Source organism: Molothrus ater, chromosome 4, assembly GCF_012460135.2.
Source record: "Molothrus ater isolate BHLD 08-10-18 breed brown headed cowbird chromosome 4, BPBGC_Mater_1.1, whole genome shotgun sequence".
In the NCBI taxonomy this organism is placed as follows: domain Eukaryota; kingdom Metazoa; phylum Chordata; class Aves; order Passeriformes; family Icteridae; genus Molothrus; species Molothrus ater.
The window spans coordinates 31,570,014-31,593,671 of NC_050481.2; the positions used below are offsets into that span (position 1 = coordinate 31,570,014).

A 23,658-nucleotide genomic window follows, 5' to 3' on the forward strand; every position below is an offset into this window, starting at 1 on the left:
TTTGGAACAGCCCCTAAGTTACAGTTTTATTGTGCACTCATCTGATTCATACCTAATCTGAAGCAAGAAAAATATAAGGATGAGCTCTGACATTTTCTGCTTCTTCATAATTATCCTCTTTCAAATTCCTTGTGATTATATTGATTAAAGTTTTCTTTCAGTTTTTCTGTAGCTGAAACACATTTCTCAATTATAGAAGTTGACTTTATTCTGTCATTTCCTTCTGTTGTAAGCATATATTTAATGTTTATTTATAAGGATGAAAGTGAATTTTATTACAATGCAATCACTGACAGAGCTATTAAAAACTGCATTTTCTCTCAGCATTTTCCTGACATTGCTGAATTTGTGTTCTCTGAACACGAGAGACCTTTACATGTGAATAAATTTTTCACATTTCTTTTAACAAACAAGAATGCACAGATGCACATATATATACAATTTCTATAAATTTAAAAAGTCACATCCCAAAATTTAAAATATTTTTAATAGATAACAGGCAGAAGGTATAGACAGTCATGAGCTACCTTATGATAAGACTTGGGTTAAAAATCAAATCTATAAGTAGTGAGATCTTAAAATATAGGCAGGGAGAGCAGAGAAAGAATAGAAATTACTTTCCCAGGTGAAAAGCAGCAATATCTTGGCAACTTTTACAAAGCAAAAAGATGTTAGATGCCTGGCTCTCCTTCTCCACAGGTCTCGAGACTGTGATACCAGCTATGGCTGTAACATTACTAAACCCTCAGTAAGTATGGTCTGAGAGAAAGACAGCAAACCAAATGCAGAAAATGGGGAGAAAACACCACTTTCCCCTCAAATCCCATCTTTGACTCCTTCACTAAACACTTGAGCATGTTCCTTCTGTTTCAGACTGATGGATTCGTGTACCCAGCCAAACCCAAGCTCCAGCCATGCCCCAGAGGGCATGTGTGGAAGCAGCATCCAGCACAGTTTTTCCTGCAGAAGCTCTAGCCCCATGGTTCTGTACTCCCACGCATGCAGGGCTGCTCTGCCTGGGCACAGCCCAGTGCCAGGGCAAACCCTCCATTTACTCTGCCCATTTGGTGCTCTGCCCATTTGGATTGAGCCTCTTGGCTTTGCCTTTCACAGATATTGGATTAATGCATTAAATACCAGCCATGCTAATAAACATCTGGGAATCAGGCAGTTCTGTGAAACCAAAAGGTTGCTGTCCCATTTGACTGAGAAATGAACTGCCTTGTGATCCTTCTGACTCTGAGCAAGGCTCTGCAGCTCCACTCACGATTCCCAAGATGAATTGCTGTAGACACCTCCTTCCCACTGGCGAGGGGAACAGAAGGGATCCCATAAATTCTGCATGCACACCCTCACTGCCAAATCTCTTTTAAGGCTTCCTTGATCAGTCTGTGGATTCTTCAACAGACTGTCTAAAATACCTCCTACTTTACCGCGGGGGTTCTGCTATCTCTTATGATCATTAAGAAAGGTAAAAAATTATTATTTTAAATGATTTCTGCTTTAATTCATAGGTATTCTTTAAAATTGAAAACTAAAAACATAGAGTATATGAATAAAACCATTATAAGTGTTGTTGTTCTGTCCTTCAACATCTTTCCTGCAAATAATGAGGACAGGAAATAAATTTGCTTAATTTCATAAAACCGTACTTGCAAGAAGTTACAGTCTCTGTGGTTTCTTGCCAAATTAAAGTTAGTTTAAATTTAATTTTGAATTCACTATGCCAACACATATTCATTTTGCAGCTTTCTAATATTTTAAAATCCAAAATTGCATTTTTAGGTGCAAGTTTACATTTTAATTCTGAGACCTACAAAAGTAATTTCTTCTGTTTACAAGTCAACAATTCTGATATTACATTTCCACACATCATATTGTCTATTAAAGTTATGGAATTGCCATCAATAAGCCAATATACATATATATTTCACATACAGAATACCTCCACCTCTCATTTAATCTATATTTTTCATTACTGAAAAGGATTTGTAATTGTTTCCTAAATATAGGTAAACCTTTCTGTTTTACCTAACATTGTCTAATTATGCATAGTGAAAAACTGCATATAACAAGCATTTTTCTAACTTGTGACTTAATTGAGTTTACTTTTAATAAATAAATCAATTCCCAAGGCTATTCCAGGTCCTATGTCAGATTTCTGTTTCTCATGGAAAGAAGGAGGTTGAGCAAGGTAGAAAGTTTTTCCCTCACTTCCTAAGTTCCATGTATCTTATCTCTGAAAAAAACTTTGAGGAAGCAGTTACAAGGAAAGGGAATCTTTGAAACTTTGAATCACAGAGCAAAGAGAAGAAAGGTCTAGGGTCTTTCTACAATTGCCTGAGCTCTTCTTATGAGAAGTCAGGGCTAAAGGTCTTCTGGAAGAATGTCAGTGTCCTACCCCTGCCTCCCCTAAGGATGTTGCTGTTGTCAATAATATGTGAGAAGAAAATTATATAAGGACCTTTACTTTCTCCTGTCAGTTCCTTTCATGGGAATTTCCTCAAAAAATAGAAAAAAACATAATTCCTTGAAAATTGAATTCAGAGCTGAAGCCCTGTGTTATTCAGGTTCATGCTTCTTTCCTCATTCTCTGAAAGCAAATTAAAGCAAGAAAAGGAAGGGGCTGAAATTATCAATTGGAAGGGCCATAAGTGGATTTTGGACTGGAAAAAAATGCTCAGACACTGGCAATCCTTAACAATACATCAAGAAATTTGATCATGAGCTGAGCTGCCAAAACATCATCACCACTTAATGCTTTTGCTTCTTCATCATACTTTGCCATTTGACTATTCTTGAGTTTCCAGTCCTTCTCCTGCCTAGATCATTGATGTATATTGCACTTCCTATTTTAGCTTTCCTGATCAAAATAACTTCAGAATTCTCCAAACCCTCCTACACTACTGAGCCCATTTCCATCCCCTGCTTTTTTTCTGCCTCACTTTCCCAATGCAAGTCAGATAAATTAGTTCTTAAACTTTAGAGATACATTTCTGATGGGTAGAATTTTTAAGGTTCTAAATATTCGTTTGATTTCCCAAGACTGACACTTGTGATTTTCTCCATGTGGTGCTACTTTGGCAGTGGGAATGCTGTATGTAATTGTGTTTTTCCTGTACTTTTCCATATGCATTTAGTGCTTAAAGAATTATTAAAGAAAGTAAAGTAATGAACTTGCCAACTTGAGTGGTCAAAACCACTTGTGACTCCAGTCTAAGAAAGGGAGGTTATTCACTCAAAGGCAAAATACTGCACTACCAAGCTCAGAGAGAAAACCATTGCTTTAAATATTGCTTGGTAAGGAAAGAAAGAAGAATGTTCAGGTGTGCTAATACACTTCAGTTGAATAATGTTAACAAATATGCATATTCCACAAGTCCTCCCTAACATAATACAGAAATAGTCCCTAAACCTTCAATTAATCCAGGAGGAATAAGCAATATTAATACCTAATTCTGTTTTTAGTAAAATTCAGCAACTGTTAATAGCTAGTATCAAATTCTATCAATAAAAATCACATTATTGATCAAAATATTTTAACTAGGATGTAAATTAGCTCTAAAACTTGTTCAGTTAATACTGTCAATAAAAGAAGACATCTTTAGCAGTGTCTGGGGTTTGGGGTTTTTCTTGTCTTGTTTCTTTTTAAATCAAGAAGTCATGTTATATGGACAACCAAAATGTTTTTTTTACAGTCTGAATATGGGTTTGGCTTCATAAAACAGCTTGAACTAATTAAGAGATGAAAGGTAACTCCTTGCCACCTCCACTGCACAGGCACTATCAATTGTACAACTGTAGATGGCAAAAAGAAATGTCTTCAATTGAATAAGTTCTCTCACCTTTAAGATTTACACAGGGCTACCCTCCTAATATAGCAGACTAAACTGGGAAATTATAGTTATTGTCAAAAAACTGAAACAATACTTGAAAATTTAATCTGTATTTGTCCTGTTGGGGTCTGGTTTGGGTTTTTATTTTTTTGCTTTATCTTCATCTTAGGTTCCCAGGTGCTTAGTGTACAAAAATTTAATACATGCAGGTCAGTTTTATATTAATGTGTTATCTTGCTCTTAAAATGTTCACTAAGACTTTGTTCCTTAGCTGTTATTTCAGATAGATGTTATGCAGGGTTTTTTCCTAAGCTCCACAGAGGTTCATGCTGAAAGGGTGTTCTGGGTTTTCATACGGTTAAATCACGTTTAGAAGATAACACAAGTATCAATCTTAAAAAGAGGGCAACATTCTGCATTGTTCAGGTCAGCTGCCTCAGTTATTACTTTTCTGGCAAGGCTTGGAAATTTTTATGGTTTTTATTGATCTCCCTTCTGCTCTGAGTTGCAGTTCAATAGCTGAATTACTAACCTACTTATTTCATTGTAACAAGTGATAAATGATACTGCTTTTAGATCTACCATGCCTTATTTCAGATTCTGGGTTTCTAACACAAATTCAGGTACTGGTTCAAGCTAAAGACTGTTCCTTTTTTTGTGAAGGGTATATCAGCCCCTTTGAGTGTAGATTCACAGAATGGACATATATGCTGTTTGTGTTTGCCAGCAAAGGTCAGAAGGCAAGTATTAGCATTCAAGAACATTCAGTTGGCTGAATGGAAGTTGCCTGGAGGATATGTCTAGCAACTTAAGGCTCAAAATCCTGCCTCCATCTGTCTACTGCCAAAGCACAGTAAAATATGCCTGTGCTCCTTATGCTACCACTCAGAAATGTCAAGATAGTCACCTTTCAGCATGAATCAGAAAGAAGCACTTCTGAAAACAAGCAGCATAATCTTCTGGTTTTCTCCTGTGATCAGAGGTCTGTACCATAAGGATAACATGCAAATTTCATAAATCTAGTCACCTAACAGAAACTGCTAGAAACTGCTTAAATGTCAGGTGGAGATGTCCTATTGACAACATCCTTCCCAGTCATGATGCAGCTATGCCACTGCTTGAGCACAGGCCCTAGTGTCTTAGAGCTGAAAACATTATCAGTATACCTAATTCTTCTCATGCAGTGTTGTTTTCTCAGTCAACATATGCAGGACTCGATTCTGGTTTTTACTCTGAACAGGTCTAGATTCCTGTAAGTGTTGCAACAATTTGTGTAATTTGCCTCATCTCTTCCCGGCTATGTAAAATCAGAAGAGGAAAGAATTAACAGAATGAATGAAGGCATCTCTTAAACAAAATAAAAGTGAATCTAAAGGTAGTGAAAGGGCTCTTGGGCACATCCATTCAGTGTTATGGCAAGGATACAACATTGACCAGTAATGACCTCTCTGCTGCCACTACTAACATAATCAGTTTGTAATTATAAGTACTGAAAAGAATCTCAAAAGTCTTCTCAAGCAGTTAGGTAAGTGAGAAAAAAAAATAAAAACAAGCCCTTTATCAGAGTTTTATGCAGTCAGAAAAGCCTCTGTCACTACAGGACACAGATACTTGCAGACCTAGCTACTCATATTTTGCTTTCAAATGAAGAGCTCAGGAGAACTGGCTAGCTCTTCTGTAACTTCTATGCCCAGCAAAATAATTTATTCAGCAGTTAAGTAAACATACGGCTGAAAGGTGTCGTTGACCCTGTTATTACCAGGACCCCCAGCCTGGTAATATCTTACATAGACTCTATGTATTTATAGAAGATTGATGAATTTTGTTATTAAGAAACCCATTGCTTTTATAGACAGTTACAATACAGGTGGAACTAACTGGTCCTCTAATCAAAACACCATCACCATTGGCTAAGTAAGAAACTACTCTTTGGTAAACAAATCTCCGTAACACATTTTACATGTTCACAATATTAAGTGTAGTAAGTTAAGATAAGAATTGTTTCTCATTCTTTTCTCTGATCTTCTCAGAGAGTTTATCCAGAAGGATGCCTGGGAAAGTTGTGTTTCTCTCTGTGGCCAGAGAGCTGCTCCCACAGAAAGGTATCCTACTTTCCTGACCAGGGCATCAACCAGTGACTGAGGTCTACTTTTCATTGTTTTCTTATCTCTCTGCCACTTCTAAACCATACCGTGAACCATGAACTGTTTTTACTTAGTTTTTAACAGTTATCTGTGGCATACTTTTTAAAGAAAGATGGGAACAGAATAATTTTTTCTGACCTAGAAAGATCATTGGAGTCAATAAACATTCAGTTCATGAATGCAATCTTTTCAACAGTACAATTCACCACTTACATCATTTAAAAAATAAATATAGTTGCCACAGACCCACATATGAGAATCAGAGTGAAATATCCAGATGGAACCACACATGCTGACGTTTTCCTGCATCATCATCAAATCATTCTTGGTTAAGCACGCAAAACAAAGAACATTATCTTCAACAAGGATCGTGTTGTACTTATTGTCTACAAACATGAAAAAAATTGATTATCTGTCAAGTACACTGAGCTCCTGCAACCTCTTTTTTAAAGTAAAATCAGAGCAAACAAGACTTCATATCTCAGTCAGAATATGTGTCTGTTATTCTGCAGTTTTGATTGGCTGCTTGTTCCTTTAGGAGGCCTTCAATTAAAGTGCTGTAGGTCCTATATTCTCCCTATATTTGCAACAGAAATTCTCAACCCTTTTGACACCCTTTGTTCTCTATGTGTTTCTGTGGAATAGAAATTTTCTCTCCACTGCAGACCATATTCAAAGAATACTTTTTCTTAACTTTCTTTTAGGGTTGATCCACAGTATAGCTGTAAATGTAGCACAGAGTTACTCAAGTAAACTTTCAAGAATGAGAACTTTGAGCCACATTTTGATTGCCTTTATTTTGCCTGCTGCATGGACCACAGCTACCATGAATTTGTCAACACTGCAGTCTGCTGTGGAGGACAGAAAGAGCCAATACAATGAGCAAATTAAATTAGTTTAGGATTTGACAAAGCTGTTAGACTGCAAATGCCATTATGTCTATCTATTCTGTATTGGAACAGAATTGTTCTGTTCAGAATTGGAACAGAATTATTCTGTATTATTGGCCATTCCAGAATCATCCATCCTTTCAGCACCCACCAAAACCGGTGGCTGAGAATGTCAGCACATGCTGGACAACTGAGGAAAGGGAGGGGCTTCAACTGGAAGAACCCATCCACTTTGTAATATTGCATTTTTCCCAGTGGCCCTGCTGCCTTGTCTTGTTCCACAGCTACAGGTCTGTGAGTCCTTCAAGTGTCCTTGGAGTGTCACCCAGCATTGTGGCAGCACCTGTCAAAGCTTGAGCTGTTTCTGTGCCGTGAAGCTGGTCACCTTCTCATGCAGCCATTCTGGCCCCACATGTGTCCTGAGGGAATATTTACCTGGATTTAAAATCACAATCAGTCCACACCTAAGTAGTTACAGAGGAAACAGGTTATTTCTTCTGGCACAGCTATGGTCAGATTTTCTTCTGCAAGGCCATTTCCCTCTTGGATTGGCATGACAGTGAATAGTGAAAAAGTGAACATCTCATTATTCAATCCTGTGGGCCACCTACACACCGAGGCAAGTATCATATAACGCTGTACATAACATTCAACAGATAAAGTGAAACAATTTAGATTGCAATACCTTTTCCTTTTTCCACAGAAGTAATTTACCTGGATGGGACCAGGTAATCAGTTTGAAAGGTGATACAAATGCAGCTTGATGAATAGCTGGGAATGGAAATGGTGTTTTTTTCTGAAACCATTCTGTTTCTAACACTGCTCAGATTGTTTCAAACTCCTAAGGTTTTGATTGAAATAAATCACACGTGTATTTGAAGTATGTCCTTTACTGCCACAGCAATCATTGGATTTTCAAGCTTTCAGCATAAGAAATTAGGCATGCAGCAAAGGAGTTAGCTTGAATTTGAGAAGAAATGTTGTATTTCCACCAGATAATTTTCCTCTGTGCATTCTCCAAACTGATTTTATCTTTTCAGGAAACAATACCTTAATGCTTAATTAGCATTTGTTACTTTGAATTAGTATTAAGGACTGCAACTGAGTAGTGTATTTCTGAAGTCTTTGGAAGCCCACCTCTTCACTTTTAAGAAATAGCACAAGAAAATACGGCAACATATGGTTGCTTGCACATCAGTATCTCCCTGAATCAGCATGCCCCTGTCCAGAAGAGTTACTGATTAGAAAACATGCATTGGCATGTGTCTTAGCCAGTTCTTTATCTGGCTTCATATCCATAGAATCTGTGAACTGTAAAATCTGAAACACCCAGCTAGCTGTAGGTGAAGATAATTTATCACTCCATTGTAGCGCACCAAAATAAAATCAGTCCCAAAGAAGGAAGATGGAACATGATAGGGAGATCTAACTTTATTCACTGCTCTGAGAAGTACTCAGAGGGCATTTTCCAAGTGTTACATAAAGGAGGAAGAATTAAATTCACACATCAGTAGAGCCTTGAAAAGAAAGTTACATATCTGTGAAGGAATGCTGCAATTTCATATCCTTTCTGAAAAGAACATTCACCAAATTTACATCTGCATTTGACAGTTATCATTTTCTTCTTCCCCTTTCAGTATTTAATGTCTGTTCTTTGTATTGTGAGACTGTTCTCTCTAGACTAATCTAGAGAAAAGGAGGAAAAAAGTCAAGAGAGAGAGACTTATTGCCCAAAAGCTGAATGTGAACATTTTTATGTACAACAGCTTCTGGCAATATACACCTGCTTGTCAGTTCTCCCACACCTGCCTTTGTCTGAGATCCCAGATCTCTAAACATTAAAGAGGCCTTTGATTGACAAAACTATTTACAGAGAGCATTCTACCCTATGCCTACACATCCTCTTCTACCCAGGTTCTACAGAGGTTTTATCATTGCAACAGCAAACTACAAATGGAAATTCCCAGAAGGTATAGGGTCACTATATTTTAACATGAAAATAATTTCATTTTGAAATCTATGCAGAGACAGAAGAAAACAAAAAAAATATTAAATTAATAACATAACTGGTGATAAAGTTAAAAGTTTCAAAAGCATGAGTTGTCTCCAGTTCCTTGGAGGAAAATGGGGCTGCCAGAATTGATACCAACATTCAGATGAATTAACCACTCAAAAATACATCCAAACTAATATAAATCAAATTATCCTATGGTCATGACCTTCCTCCTCTAGAAAAACCTATAAAGTGAATAAAAGAGGTAATGATAAGGCTGCAGACACATCATCAGAAAACATGCCTTGAAATCTATTTGCAAAGTTCAGAATCAATTACAGTGACAGAATGAAAAAGCTAAGTATTAATCATATTAAACTGAATAAACTAAAAGCTCTTCACTTGAACACATACCTGAACCTACTACAGAGACTACAAAATAAGGCAATACTTACAAAAAACCATCTTGTAATGTATTGTGAGGAAAATAAATTTGCACTAGGGAGTTATTTTATTTTCTGTGAAAACATTTAGGGGCCACTGCACAATTCCAAAGAAAGAAAATTATCTTTACAGAATTTAGAGGCAAAGAAAGAAACTATTTGTTCAACTTTACTGCATACAGATCTAAAGAATGTATTGGTCAACCCTAAATGTCCGGTAAATCTAGTTACTATAGCAGCCATATGTGTTGGCTGTTAGCCACATTGAGAAACAAAACCCATCAATAGAAATCCCTGTAGCTTCATAATTTTTTTTTTTCATTTTAGTTGTATATTTCAGTGGTAGAAGGATAAGGGTAATAGTAAATAGACGTATGGTAGAGGAGATTGCTTCTTAGCTTTCTGCCACCAAAATTATTCCCCTTGCATTCATCCAGCTCTGGTTGATGTTCAGAAATCATTGCTTAATTTAGGGTAAGAAAGTTCACAAGTAAATAGTAGCTCTCCATTTGCATTTTGTCTTTCATTGTTAGACTAAAAAAGAATATTCCAATGCTCCAGTGATTCTCTCTTTTACCATTTAACTGGGACCTTAAAGATGAAGTTATGCAATAACATCTGGGCATATTTCTAACACTTGTAGCAACTCATAAGAGTAGTATTTAATCTACTTACCCATCAGTAATTATTATTTAATGGTAAATGCATATCAACAGAAACTCTTGTACCTGTGCTCTTTCCAGCTGAATGAATACCTGCCTAATTTCTGCTTAGAGACATTTCAGTATTTTATGCCCTAAAACCTATCTATCCATTTAATTTAAAAATCTTTATTTAAAGAGATCAAGGAGAGAAAAATAAAATTAAAAAAAAAGGAAATTGCATATGGATGTTCCAAAAGTACATTTTTAAAAAATAAAACTACTGTACTAAAACAGAATTGGAAAAGATCTCTACTTGAAAGAGACTTAAATATACCTACAATTTCTCAGGAGCTCTGTAAAACCTACTGTCTCAGGTTTATACCAGGCTGATGTAGATTATGTTACTAATGTACCTAATGGAATGAGAAATATGAATATTGTGCTAAGATGTGATATTAAAAATTTTAGGTTTTTATTAATTACTTCTCAATTAATGTGATGTGATGGTAGGGTTTTTAACAGATAAATATGGCTCTAAATTAATGGGGGTTTCTTCTCCTACTATTTTATATGCAGTTTTAGTTATTCATAATAATAGGGTATCTCTAAAAATCATTAACTACATCTGAGTGAAAACGTATTAGAATCATGATCAAACTAATGGTAGAAATGTACTCCTAAAATATATATATGACAACATATTAGTTTTAATTGCTTGTTAGCTTTATAGCTAGAGAGTTAATAAGAGCTCAGTAGTAGACACTTTTGGGTGCTGAATAAAAAATGGTACAGCCTAGATAACTGTTCACATAAATTAACAGGAGAAAATGGTGAATATTTAACAGAGCAGTTGAAATTAAAGTTGTTTGGAAAAGACATGACTATGAGACCAAAAAAACCCTACTATTAGGTGCCTGGCCTCCTTAATTTTTGCCCAATTCAGTATGTTTCTGCTACTTCTGCTATATGACAATGTGACTGAAATTCCAGCACAAATATTCTAATGTTTCAGAAGGCAACAGTATCAAATTCTTCAGAGTTTATTAAATCCTACTACTCATTTATACAAATATGCAAGTGTTACCTTTGTGATCCTGCACAAAGTACAGAACAAGCATGACATTGCAATTAAGAACTCAACCACCTACTTCATCCACAGATGCTGAAAGGCAGGCAATTTATTCTCAAACTGATTTTCTCTTGAAAAGGAGGAGTGAAAGAATATCCAAGCCTGATGAATAATGGCAGTTGCACTCTTAAAGTAGGAGATTCTTGGGGGAAATGAACTAAAAGGAAGGAAAGGCAGATCGAGGAGTAAAGACACTGAAAAGGAGCAAATATCAGAAGGACCAGCATAAAATAAACATGAAGTCAGGAGAAACCACAGTGAAGAACTATGTTGTTACTAAAAGGACATCACCATAGGCAAAAGCAATATATTCAAGGGTAAGTTTCCCAAAGTCTACATAAATAATTTATTTGTTTCTCTCTGACTGACTCCACAGTCCTGCGGTCTTCTAGAGAGACTACAGAAAAGATGGATGGATATACCAAATGGATCCCATTTTTCTCACAGCATCTCAATTTGATTTTTAAATTTCACAAGAAATTATCAATTTATGAAGAAATTAATGTGTCTGCTCTCATCTATTTGCTCATTCATGCTTGGTTGGGTGGCACAAATACCTGATTGATGTGCACCATTAATTATTCCTACAACTTGAAGGACTCCATATGTGACTGTTTTGACTTCACTTGAAAAGTAAAGTACTGTATCAAATGGAAGCAATGACTTCCTCATCATATAGAACGAGAGCTAAAATCTATTTTAAATTAAAATATAATATGATGAGACAAACTAACCTAAGGAACCATTTGAAAATGGACAAAGATAGACTGAAAGCTCTGTTCTCAGGTCAGCATTCTTTATAATGCAGGTATTATCAGAGTGCCTCCTGGACATACTGCTGCAAAGGGCAAGACATAGCAAGACCAAAGCTTCACAACAAACAGGTTTCAGAGGGAAGACCCAAGCCCACTTGTCTAAAAATCTGAGTTCCTGGGGCATCCATCAGACTGCACAGCCCCACAGAATGAGTTACATTGCACTCGTTCTTTCCTCGAAAACTTACTTCAAAATTTGACAAACTCTTATAAGAGGAAACACATTAAGAGAAAGTAGCCCTGGATTTGGAGTTTTTGTTGGAGATGTAACTTTTGGCTACAAATTTCCAGTATAAATCACATCTCTTTTCTGTGAATCTGATGCCTTAATTGCTAAGACCACTAATCCCATTTCCCTGACAGCATCTGAGGCCTTACAAGTGATCTGGTACTGCTTTAGCCACCGCCTCCAGTAAGTAATAAATTATCTGTGACAGGGGAGATCTCAGAATCTCTTATTTTTCAGCCTCCAGCACATTCCTAGGCCAAAAATAGCATGTTGTAGACTCCCAGAAGAGCAGGTTGATCTTTCTGTTGGTCTCTTCTAATGGCACCCTTTTAAACAAGCTCAGTTTCATAAATCAACCATGAAGCCTGACTGGAAGACAACCTGAGTGCCTGATAGTTCTGCATCAAGTACAGTACATAACTAACACATGCAGCCAGTGCACAGATCATAGGCAAAACACTAAACTCAGGAGAAATTTGTTGAGCATGCAGGTACCCCATGGCCCACTGGAAAAAGGAGGAATTCAAGCTCTTAATCAAATTTTAAGTTATTTGTACAAGAATGCACTTATCATCGTGCCTCACCAAAGGTTTTACTAATGAAACAAATTGGCATTTCTAAATGATATTTACATTTATGCTTTAAGAGGAGACATCTTTAAATACACTCTTTGTGCCTTTGCAAAGAAATAGAACACTGCAAATGTTACAAAACAAGTATGAACAGCCACATGAAAGGACAAATTTCAGAGTATACTAAAAATGACTAGGTACAACAGAATTGTTTAACAGTGTTCTTCAGTGTTCCAAATACCAAACAGGGACTGTAAACACCTTTTGTTGTCTCTTTGAAAATATGCTGGTGTGCATCAGTCTTGCTATTAACCTTCATGACCTGCCTTGGGACTTAATTCAAAGTTTCATCACAAAGTATCCTATACAAAGTTATGAGTGTTTGAAAAGAAATATGTATCATGGAAATACCTTTTCAGCCTCACAGAATTTCCCACTAGAGTCTTACCATTCCAAACACATGGAGATTAAGGGTGAACACAATCTGCAACTTAGACTATAAAAACAAAAATAATGGCATACAGAATTCTTTCATTCTTGAAGGCAGTACTGATATCAGAGTAACATAGACCCACAAAGTGCACCTAACCCTCTTCATTTTTCTCAGCTTTCAATATAAAAATATTCTCTTTCAGTATTCAACTGAATAGAAAAAGAAAAAAGAATTAATGTCCCTGTCCTGTTCAACACATTATATTCTTGATAGTTACCAGCTATAGAGGATGCACTTCAGTGCTTACTAGGAATTAATCATGCTCACTGCTAAAAACAGCTTGTAAACAACTTCAAAATGCATTGGTTATATATTACTAATTTCAAGTTTGAAGGCACCATTTCAGAATTTACATCAGCCTCTTTCCTTGATCTGTCAGAAACTCTGATTACTGGATACCTGGTTGTCCTTCCTCAGAAAACACTCTAGGGTGAATAAACTACAGCTTCAGGAATAACAACAAATTCAGGTACCATTAATAAAATACCTTTAATCTCTAATTTATTTGTCTCTTTCTTTTCCCAGCATAAGATTGATGATTCAGAGCAGATCTGCTGCAACATGGATTGGAAAAAAGCAGTCTGCCTGTCTAGGTGAAAAATATTTTACTTTCAGAAAAAATAGCTCTCCAGCAATTATGCATCAAAAGTGCCTGTCATATGTCCTTAGTATTACTGTTTCCCACCCATTTCTTACTTCTTCTTTTATTCAATTAATGAATGGATGAAGAGTCCTGTAAAGCACATTTTGTGTCTAGACTTCTGTTGAAAGATTTCTCTCTGCCACCTTTGCAAAGAAGGGTCCGTGACAAACTATCATGGTGACTGCTGAACATGCATTAATTTTTTGAAAAAAACCCCAACATCTTAAATGTTGTCAAAGTGTTAGTTTATCAAATTAGTGCTTTCAATATCAATTTTGTACTTTTAAGACTCATTCATGTAATTATTTTTTCAGTTTTTATATGTGAGAAGGGCAAAGTTTCTAAGCACATGAAAACTTTGAACTGCTTTTGCTTGTTAACTTAAGAAGCATGACTATTTCTGACCCCTTGGATGTAGGAACAGCTCAGTGAGACCACTGCAGAGACTGCAGAAAATGCTAAGGGGCTCATTGTATTCCACCTGACAGTGCTCTTACACTCAGTGCCTCCATTCCTCATGGTGTAGCACATGGGCATCTCACCCTTCTCCCTCTCAGGTAGAGTTGTGGTGTGGCAGAGGTCTACCATCACCAAATGCTTTAAAAAAATAGATTTACTCAGAATATAGGTGAAACCTCTTAACATATTCAATGTACATATTCATATTCAATAAATATGTAACATATTCAATATTCAATGCTATCATGGCTACTTGGTTGCATATTAAATCATGATGAAAAGAATCTTGAAAAGAATTTGTTGAAAAATTGTGAAAAAAACCTGCAAAGTAAGGAGCAAAAGAAACTAGAGAAATTTTCAAGTGTATTTAAAGTTCCAAAACTAAAAATGGTGTGAAATTCAGAAATTAGAAAGCTAAAAACTTACAAGTCCTATAACATAATTTCTGATGAGTGTAGCCATATTATTGCCTCTAAAAAAAAAATTCATGTGGCTCCACCATGAATTTTAAGTGTCTAGCAAAACCTGACCTCCATCTGCTGAGACTAAGTGTCCAGAACACATGAAGATAAAACTCTGCATGATTTCATCTCCATTAAAGTGCATTCATATACATTTAGGAAGTATATGGATATAAACAGTACTTCAGATGTAAATAGGAAGGCAAAAGCAAACACATTTAAAAAATTGCAGAATAAGGATATTTCGGTACATGAAAATGTTTTAACTAAATACAAGATTATGCATGACAAGTATTCATTTTATAGCTGGCTGCTTTTTTAAAATGTCCTTTAACTTGCTCTCCCTATGAATCCAGTAAAATCATTCCATTAACTAAACACATAAAAATGTTGTTGGTACTATTGTTATTACTATTGAGTTCTGAGCACTTTTACTTAATAAATATGATCTAAAAGAAAGAGGGCTTTGTGTCTCACGTGACTGCATTAATAGATATTTTAGGCAACTGAGCACATAAGAAGGCAGAAAAGTAAACATCCAGATCAATAAAGATTTTAGTTAGTATTCAAAAAAACTTCTCGCAGATCCAGTAAACAAAAACTATATTGCAGTTACTAACACCTTCTCTCAGGAATCATTTCAGTGGCATAAATGATACCCAATTATACATGCCCAGTCTACTTAATACATTAGCTCCAATGATAGCCCAGAATGAGAGTCTGCAGCTCTGACAGCTGGTATCCTAGCTTGACCTTATCCCTGTGAACCCTTCTGTTGATCAGCAGGTTCCATCTGGCTCTGGGCTTCCTCACTGGGTATGATCCTGACCAGTGGATTGATCTCCTAGACCTGGGACCCTCTTCAGCACAGACTGGCCGGATGCCCTGGGCTGGGGCTGGTGCCCCCTGTGCTGCTGCCCTTCATGGGCAGCCCCCACTGCACCCTGCTGCAGCAGGACTCTTCCAGGGCCCTCAGACACCTCCTCAAGCCCAGATAAAGAGGCTCAGGCTGCCCAACTTGACTGACAGCCATGATAATCGTGCACTGGCCTGGTAGCCACTACAAAGTGCATGTTCCCAGCCTCCATCCCAGTAGGGTTGCTTTCCTGCCAGCCTGATTGACAGCCAGGGAGATCGGATGGGCCATGTAGCCAAAGATAGAGTCTAGGGCTGACAGCTCTGAAATGGCTCCATTTGACGATGCAACAACTTGGACATGTTTGTCAGTAACTCTGAATGCAAGCAGAAAGGGCAAAAATTCCTCAAAGCAATATTTGAAGAAATTTTAAAGAAACGTCCTGTTCTGCAAGATGCTTTGGTAAAAATTGCATCTCCTTAAAAAAAAAAAAAGAAAAACAAACAAACCTGTCTCTATGCATATTCTGAATATGCTGAGTCTGGAAATAAAAATAGCTGTTTGATGTTTTGTGATCTCATTTGCCCTGCAACAGCATCACAGCTAGAAGACTGAACTAAATTTTTGTGCATCTTCAAGAGGATTTTTTTTCTACACCTAATCACTTACATCTGCTATCAGGGAATGGATGAATAACAGAGAGTTTGTTGCACAGCTGTCACTGATGCTCTAATTTGGCTTCTGGTAATGGTGAGGATGAACAAGATGGAAAGGAGTCAGCTTAGTTCCTAGAGCTCACACTGGGTCACTAAGAAAAAATTGGAGGAAGAAAATTATGTAAACTACCTTTGATCCAACAAAGAGCTTAGCTTCATGGTCAACATTAAACACAGGTAGAACTTCTCTGCCTTGTAACTTTGCATGTTTTATACATCAAATTGAGAAGGAAGAAAAATATACAGTGGGTATCTATTTTCTATATATAAAAGCATTTAAAAATAAATGTACTCTTAGGAAATGCAAAGAAGTTAAACTGCACAGAAATGCAGTTTCTTGTTTGTTTGGAATTATCTTATTGACTACAGATCAGCTCTGAAAATTTTCCATTTTTTCTATATAGAAGGGACATCAAAGAAGTTCAACCCTCCAGATAGGTCTACTCTGGGTTTAATGTTTTGAATTCAGCTCAGAAACCAGTATATGGTTCCTCAAAGGTTACCTCAAACACTAGATTGTATTTTTTGTTTTCAAACCATTGATCTTATTTTGAGAGTCTAAAAATTATAAGGCCAGGTAAAATGGCATCTTCTCAATTATTGTATAAACTGCTCCCTGCCAGTGATGCTAATTTACTATCAACCAAATACTGGTTGGAATTTAAAACACCTTTTCCTTACACAGCTGGGATTTTTTCAAAGCCATTACATAAGAAATGTCCTCCTCAGGACCAACCAGGAGAGAAAATGGGGACAATAGCCAAGATGCTGACTATGGTTATAGCACCTTTCTGACAACCATCTCCCATACAGCTTCACCTGGATATACCAAAAAACCAGGTGACATCAGCAATAATATTTTATATTGAATGAAATAATTGAGACATATCCCAGGCTTTAAGAGATAATGTGGATACTCTTAGAATGTAGTAGAAATAAATCAGTACTTGCAGCTGCAAAGAAAACCCATTTCTGTAGGTAATTTTTTATTTCTTCTGTAATTAGCTAAGATTACAGCTAATTAGCTAAGATTACAGCTAAGAGTACAGATTAGACTAAGCATCTAGTTGAATATTTTCCTTCTCAAAATTCTTGACATGGAATGGGAAAAATGAGTGGGATGGAAACATAGGATTCAGGGAGATGGTCCAGCATCACATTATCAGAAGCATTGTTAGTTAATAGACTATGTTATGTCCTAGTTCTACGCAGTAATTCTGTGTTAATCACAGAAATCTACTTCCTGTGCTATGTCTAGCAATTCCACTGCCTGAGTCTGGAGCTCCACAGTACTGCAGAAGGGCTGAGAGCTTTATCTTGGAGGTATAGGCTGATAAAATCTCACTTAAATTTGCCTGCCCTCATTTCAAAGGAGCTTTACAGTAGCTGGGAAAAATCTGCAGTAATTTAAGAACATTCTCATGAGCATTCTCTTCAACAGTCTGAAATCTAGGATGTCACTTTTCACACCCTTTAGACAATCCCTTCTGCTTCATAGCATGACCCAGCTGCTCTTTGTAGCACCTTCTTTCAATAAAAATACAATATCTTTAATATGCTGTTTAACTATTGTTTAGAAAAGTAGAAATATTTAGGTAATGAGAAAAAAAATCAGCAAAATCTCCACTGTAACTAGAAAGTACCTAAGAAGCCACTGCAAGGAAATCTAAGTGATTCAACAAATGTTTTAAATGGAAAAATTAACATAAGAGTAAAATTCCTATTGGGAGACCTTCCTAAAGTCTTGCTTTATGAATTATAGTGGGATATTATCAGTAGTTGTAAGGAACACTAACCATTAGGAACCTCATCATTAGGAGAAGAGCATGAGTGCTGGGTTTTTCAGTCATTCAAATCAAAAGCTGATTATTCCCAAAGTTTCTGAGCAATTTACTCTAATACTAAGGACGTTTGCAAAATACCCAAATTTTAAAAAGATTCAATGTGTTTCAAGATGTAACTTCCCCATCTACAAATCCCAACTCTGCTCCTAGTGTGGGCACGTTGTTTCATCTTAGCAGAAATGCCATGATAAATGTACTGAGATAAAACTTTTCTGATAGAGAGGAGAGTAAAAAGAAATTCTTTGGACATACTTATATTTTTGTCAAATAAAAGTGTCACAGAGAAACTGTATGAGGAATGCTGATTAATTCTTTTAAACCCCAGCTGAAATGACAGTTTAAATCATTTTAGTTGTCAAGCTAAACTAAACAAAAGACAATACTAATTCTTAATTTTTTCTATGGACTACAATAAGAAAAGAAGCTGAGGAAATTTATTTTACTAGAGCATTATATTTGGAAGCAATCATGTAGTTATAAATCATCATTTTCCAACCAACACAGGTCAGGAAAAAAATCTCTTATGACAAGGAACATCAGTTAATTTAAGCAAAAGTGTTACTCTCCCATTGCAAGGTTTCTTTCATGTCCAAGTGACATATATAGTCTTTAGAAATGCATTTCCAACAGCCAGAATAAAAAACTTACTACACAGATGTTAAAAGAATCATTACTTTGATAGGACTAAAAACCTATATAAAAAAAGCCTTAAGATTTTTAACAGCTCCACTCACTCTCTTACCTTCAGTTCAGTCTTCTGCCTACATCCAGATCCTAAATAACTGAGGATCGGTAGGAGCTGGTCAGAAGGTATGTACATTTATTAGGGCAGATTTGGAAAACTGCATTAAAAGAAACACTTTTAAAAATTTTCATGTTTCTCCTTGAAGCAAATTCAATAATATATTTCTACTACAGTCCCAACTCCTTTTGTAAACAATGTAGTACTAAGGTTATTACTTGAATCAAGGGGTTATTACTAATACTAGAAATTTACAAGAAATTGCTTAATTTTTAGCAAACCCCTAAGTGTCTTATTGTTCTCAATCAAGAGGATTTAGGAGCACATATTCAGAATCAGTTTCTTTGATTCTTTAAGGTTTTCTCCATCTTCTACTTTGTTTCCAGTACCACATGTGGTTCAAGAACAGAATATTTCATAAAGAATCAGTTTTAAATGGGTACCCTGGTTTTAAAAGGAATTTTTGCTCTAGTTCAGTTAATTATTCTACGTGCTTAATGTTTTGCTAGGAACACTTAACAAAATTCCTTAAGCATAAATGACATCATATGTAAATGAGTATACTTTAATGCAAATTTAGTTTGTGTATGTAAGAAGATTAACATCTATAGCCATTGTTTGTTATAACAGTAAAATTTCTCTGATTTCTGCTTATTTTTACTACAGTAACCTTTGAATGTATAAGCCAATCTCTGTATTTTTGCAGCTTAATTAAATGTAGGGTATGCTCATAAAATGGAATCTAAAGTTCACCTCTTAGCTTTGATTTGAATTTTATAATTAATTTAGACCAAAACAGTGCAAGTTTCCTTCCCATAGAAGTAAATACTGACAGTGTGTGATAAGTCCCTTCCACTGAACTAACTACACACTAAGTCAGCTTTTGGAGTAAGAAATATCTGGTAGGAACATTTTTATAGAGCCATTTGGAGTACCGTCACTGCAAGGAGAGGTGCATTTTTGCTAGGTATAAATAAAATTTTGAATTAAATGAAAAGTGAAATGTAAATCTATATCAATGTGCTGGGATGCAATGGGACATGTAGGCTAATATCTTTCACAGCATCAAACTAAATAAATCAATGCATGCATCTTTCTTAAGAGCTTTGGTTTTCATGTTTGTCATCATCTTTCTCTAGTTACTGTATAATAGCAGCAAGAGGCTGCTGCATATATCAGAAAGGTAAGTGGCCTCAGTATGCTGATTTAAATGCCCTGTTTCTCAAGTTTGTTACGTAAAGCCACTTCCCCCACCTTTTCTGAAGATCAAAAAGAAATTCATGTTGTATCACATCAAAAGGGACTGATGAAGAAACGAAGTGAACTTGGAGTTTTCCTCTAATTACAGAGTATACAAGCTGTAATTTTAATAAATAATTCATGTCTAAGAGTGATAATCACAACGTGAAATGACCTAATATCTATTATTCACAATTCTGGTTTTTCTTTGTAAGCATTGTTTGCTTACTGAAAACTTGCTTATTTATTTATTGAAGAAAATCTTGAATGCAATCTTTGGGCAGGGTTTTTTTTCAGTAAAAATGTATTTTTCCTATCTATCTGTGTCAGCTCCCAGAGACTTTCTAGACCTGAGTCCATGTACTTTTGAATCATATGCACATTCATTATCCCCATACAGGAAATAGTATTGTAAGTGCCCCAGACCATTATGGAATATTTCAATGCTGGAGCAGCAAGTCAAGCCTAATTTTATCCAAAAAAGCCCCAACAAACCCAACAATAGAAATTACAGTAAAAACTGAATTTTTGGGAAAGACAGACAGGACTGGATGCCTTCTGTCCTTCCATTGGTATGCCTTCATTGTAGTGTTTGGAGAGAAGAGTTGTAGGGCAGACCAATTCTGTGTGTTCTTGAAGACAAGATAGCCGCTACCCTTGACAAAGACCTTAAAATCCATGAAAGTCTTGTTTTGAAGGAATTAGCTGAAGAAAATAAGGCTTCTTCAAATGCAGGAATTTTCTCATCCATTCAAAAGTTTTGTTGAATGGAGAAAAAAATTGTGTGTAGGAGATTTTATTAGAAAGATGCCCATGTGATGCATTTGTGCTGGCACTAAGATGCCAGAGAATGTTTTTGCTACTGAAAGTAGTTTTTGGAAATTATATGTATTAATATAGCTTTTAAGTATACTCAATATTTCCTTAGGACTGTGAAACATCCCCCAAACTCTTTCAGTAAGTCGTAGGTTGCAAAATGTTATTCCAAAGGAATAAAAGGGCAGAAACAGGTAAATGTAAAACTAATTAAAATAAGCTCACCTATCCTTAAATTTATGGGGGTATAGGGAGACGGTGTCTTTTTGTATTGCAGTTTAAAATTGAAAAGATTATTGTCATGGTTACATTCAGACAACAACACAATATGGAGGCAAATCTTCCACAGTGTACTTGTCAGCACACTTATTACATGTATAGCAAATTCCAGAAACAATGATCACCCATGGTCTCTTCACTGTGCAAAGCTTTCTCATTCCTTTTGTGAGCACATTTTTGAACAGACTGCAGTGATAGGAGGTGCTCAGCATCCTTCTCCTTTTTCTCTGAATTCATGCTAGGCGCCCACCAACATCCTTTGCATTTAAATAACACAACTGCAGGTCTCACTCACTCCTGACTGAACACTCAACATAATTTCCTTTGCCTTTTCAGCAGTCACTGCACTGGCAGCATGAAAGAAAATCAGAAATTTGAAAGACTATTTTGTTTCTTCATCCAGATCATTGCTGTTTACTCAGCATAGTCAATGTTCTGCAGTTCTTGCGGATGGATAAACAGGAATGGCCCATGGCAACATACGAGAGCTACAAATAGGATCAAGACATATTTTTATGATTGCTGGGCTCATATCATTTTCATGGTGCAGATTTGAGAGGCTGTTTTATCTGCTTAGTACTGTGTGCCCTGGACATTGATTTTTACATTGAGGCATTCAGAAATGCAGTTTAACCAGCCTTTGGGCATTTATCATTGATAACAGCTTGTGTGAGAGGCAACTTATTGATCTGTAAATTGAACAATTATTGCCCCATCTTTATCACATGTGTCCTGATAGAGCCACTGTTACTCTGTGACCCCAATCCTGTTTTGAAGCTCTCAGAATCTGCAAAGAAAACAAGAATCCCACCAAAAAAACCCAAAAAAACCCAAAAACAAAGTAGAAATGAATGAATACTCTTCAACAGAAGCTTTATATATTACATAAACTGACCTAGAAACACATGCTTTAAGTATGAAATCCCTGCTGTACAAAGAATCATCAAAAGGATGTAAATGATGGTGAAACTTCCTTCCTGACCTTTTCTATAGGGGTGAGTTTCACTTCAGGGCCAGTGCAGTGACATTCCGTACACCTGTGGAAGAGCACTTCGACAACAAGACTTAAAAATTATCACCAGATCTGGCTTTATGCTGGTATTGCTAACCTACATGTCTTGTTATTTCTCTCAGAGTTCTGAAAGGTTTTTTCTATCTGAATTGTTTGTTTGGATTGTGGAAGAATAGCTGACCTTTTCATTTTGCTCCTCATCTTTTCTCTTTTGCTCTGCCTTCTTCTCTAGTGAACTATTTCCTTTCATTCCTCCCTTAAAATATGAGGACAAGATTGTGTCTGCTTGTGATCTCTTACTAAAAAACTGGGAGGATCATCACCAACCTCTGACACCTCACTTCATCCCTACCTGAGCAATGAGCAACTGATTTTGACTGTTAGCTGAAGCTAATAGAAAACTTTATAATTACTTAATCACTTTCAAAATCTTCTGAACTGAAAATGCCAACGTAATGCATAATTCATGGCAATGAACTTCCAGATTCTCTGATTTCTAAACTGTAATTCAGTTCTGGCAGAGCTAGAGGTTTTAAATACTTTCAGAAATTCTACTTCCCTCCTCTCACTATTTTCTTCTGCTTGAAATATTAAAATGTGAAGAGAGAGCTGATACTAAAAGGAAGAGTCATATTGGGTTCAAAGCAGACAAATCAAAAAGAAATATCTGTATGTGTGCACATTTTAGACAAGTTCTCAGTTTGGATGAAAGTCAGCTTAGTTCCATAAATTAATACTAAGACATAGAGGTAGGTTATACAAGGCAATGGACCACTCTCTCCATCTATAATCTCTGTTATTACAGGTATATTAAAAATTTTCATGAAGTGAAGAATTTTAGAATTTTAAATCAGCAGTTAAAGTCATCAGATGGTACAAAAAAGTACAATCCTTCTGACCATACAGACAGATGTAGTCAGTCAGTTTTGGAGAAGGGAGTATTACTAAAGAAGTAAGGCAGTGTGACCAAGAACTTTCCCTCTGTACTCCATTTCCATTTGGAGCAAATTCAAGAAAAGGGGCAGATCTGTGTGAATTGATCATTGTTGTCCAGCTGAACACCTAGAATGATGAAATTTCTGTGTGCCATTCTGAGTACATGCAGTCTAGGATAGGGAGACATAAAACAAGGGTGCTACTCAGTGAACAAAACTTCCCAGACGCGTCAGAGTTAGGATGAAACAGGTTTCTCTTCAGTTTTCCAGTTTGTGGTATTGTAACCAGGAAGTTCTCCCTAGTCACCAGTGACAACTGTGGAATATATCTGTCTCTGAGTCTGTCTTTGGAGAGGCACCTCTTTTTCTTTGTGTGACACCTGGAGGTCAGGGTCCCCAGTCTGTTCCTCACTGAAGGACTTTAGGTTAAGCAAAGCAATATACATTCCTCTGCATGCATAAGTGAAA

At 36.3% G+C, this 23,658-nt stretch overlaps 1 long non-coding RNA gene across 1 annotated transcript in view; it reads left to right on the top strand.

Annotated features, from left to right (window-relative positions):
* Positions 1 to 1,402: 1,402 nt before the first annotated feature.
* The window catches only part of LOC118686551 (uncharacterized), an 87,160-nt gene continuing 64,904 nt past the window's right edge, over positions 1,403 to 23,658 (top strand). The window contains exon 1 of the long non-coding RNA XR_004980181.1: positions 1,403 to 1,471. This is a non-coding gene — a long non-coding RNA (uncharacterized LOC118686551). The remainder of the gene's footprint in view (positions 1,472 to 23,658) is intronic.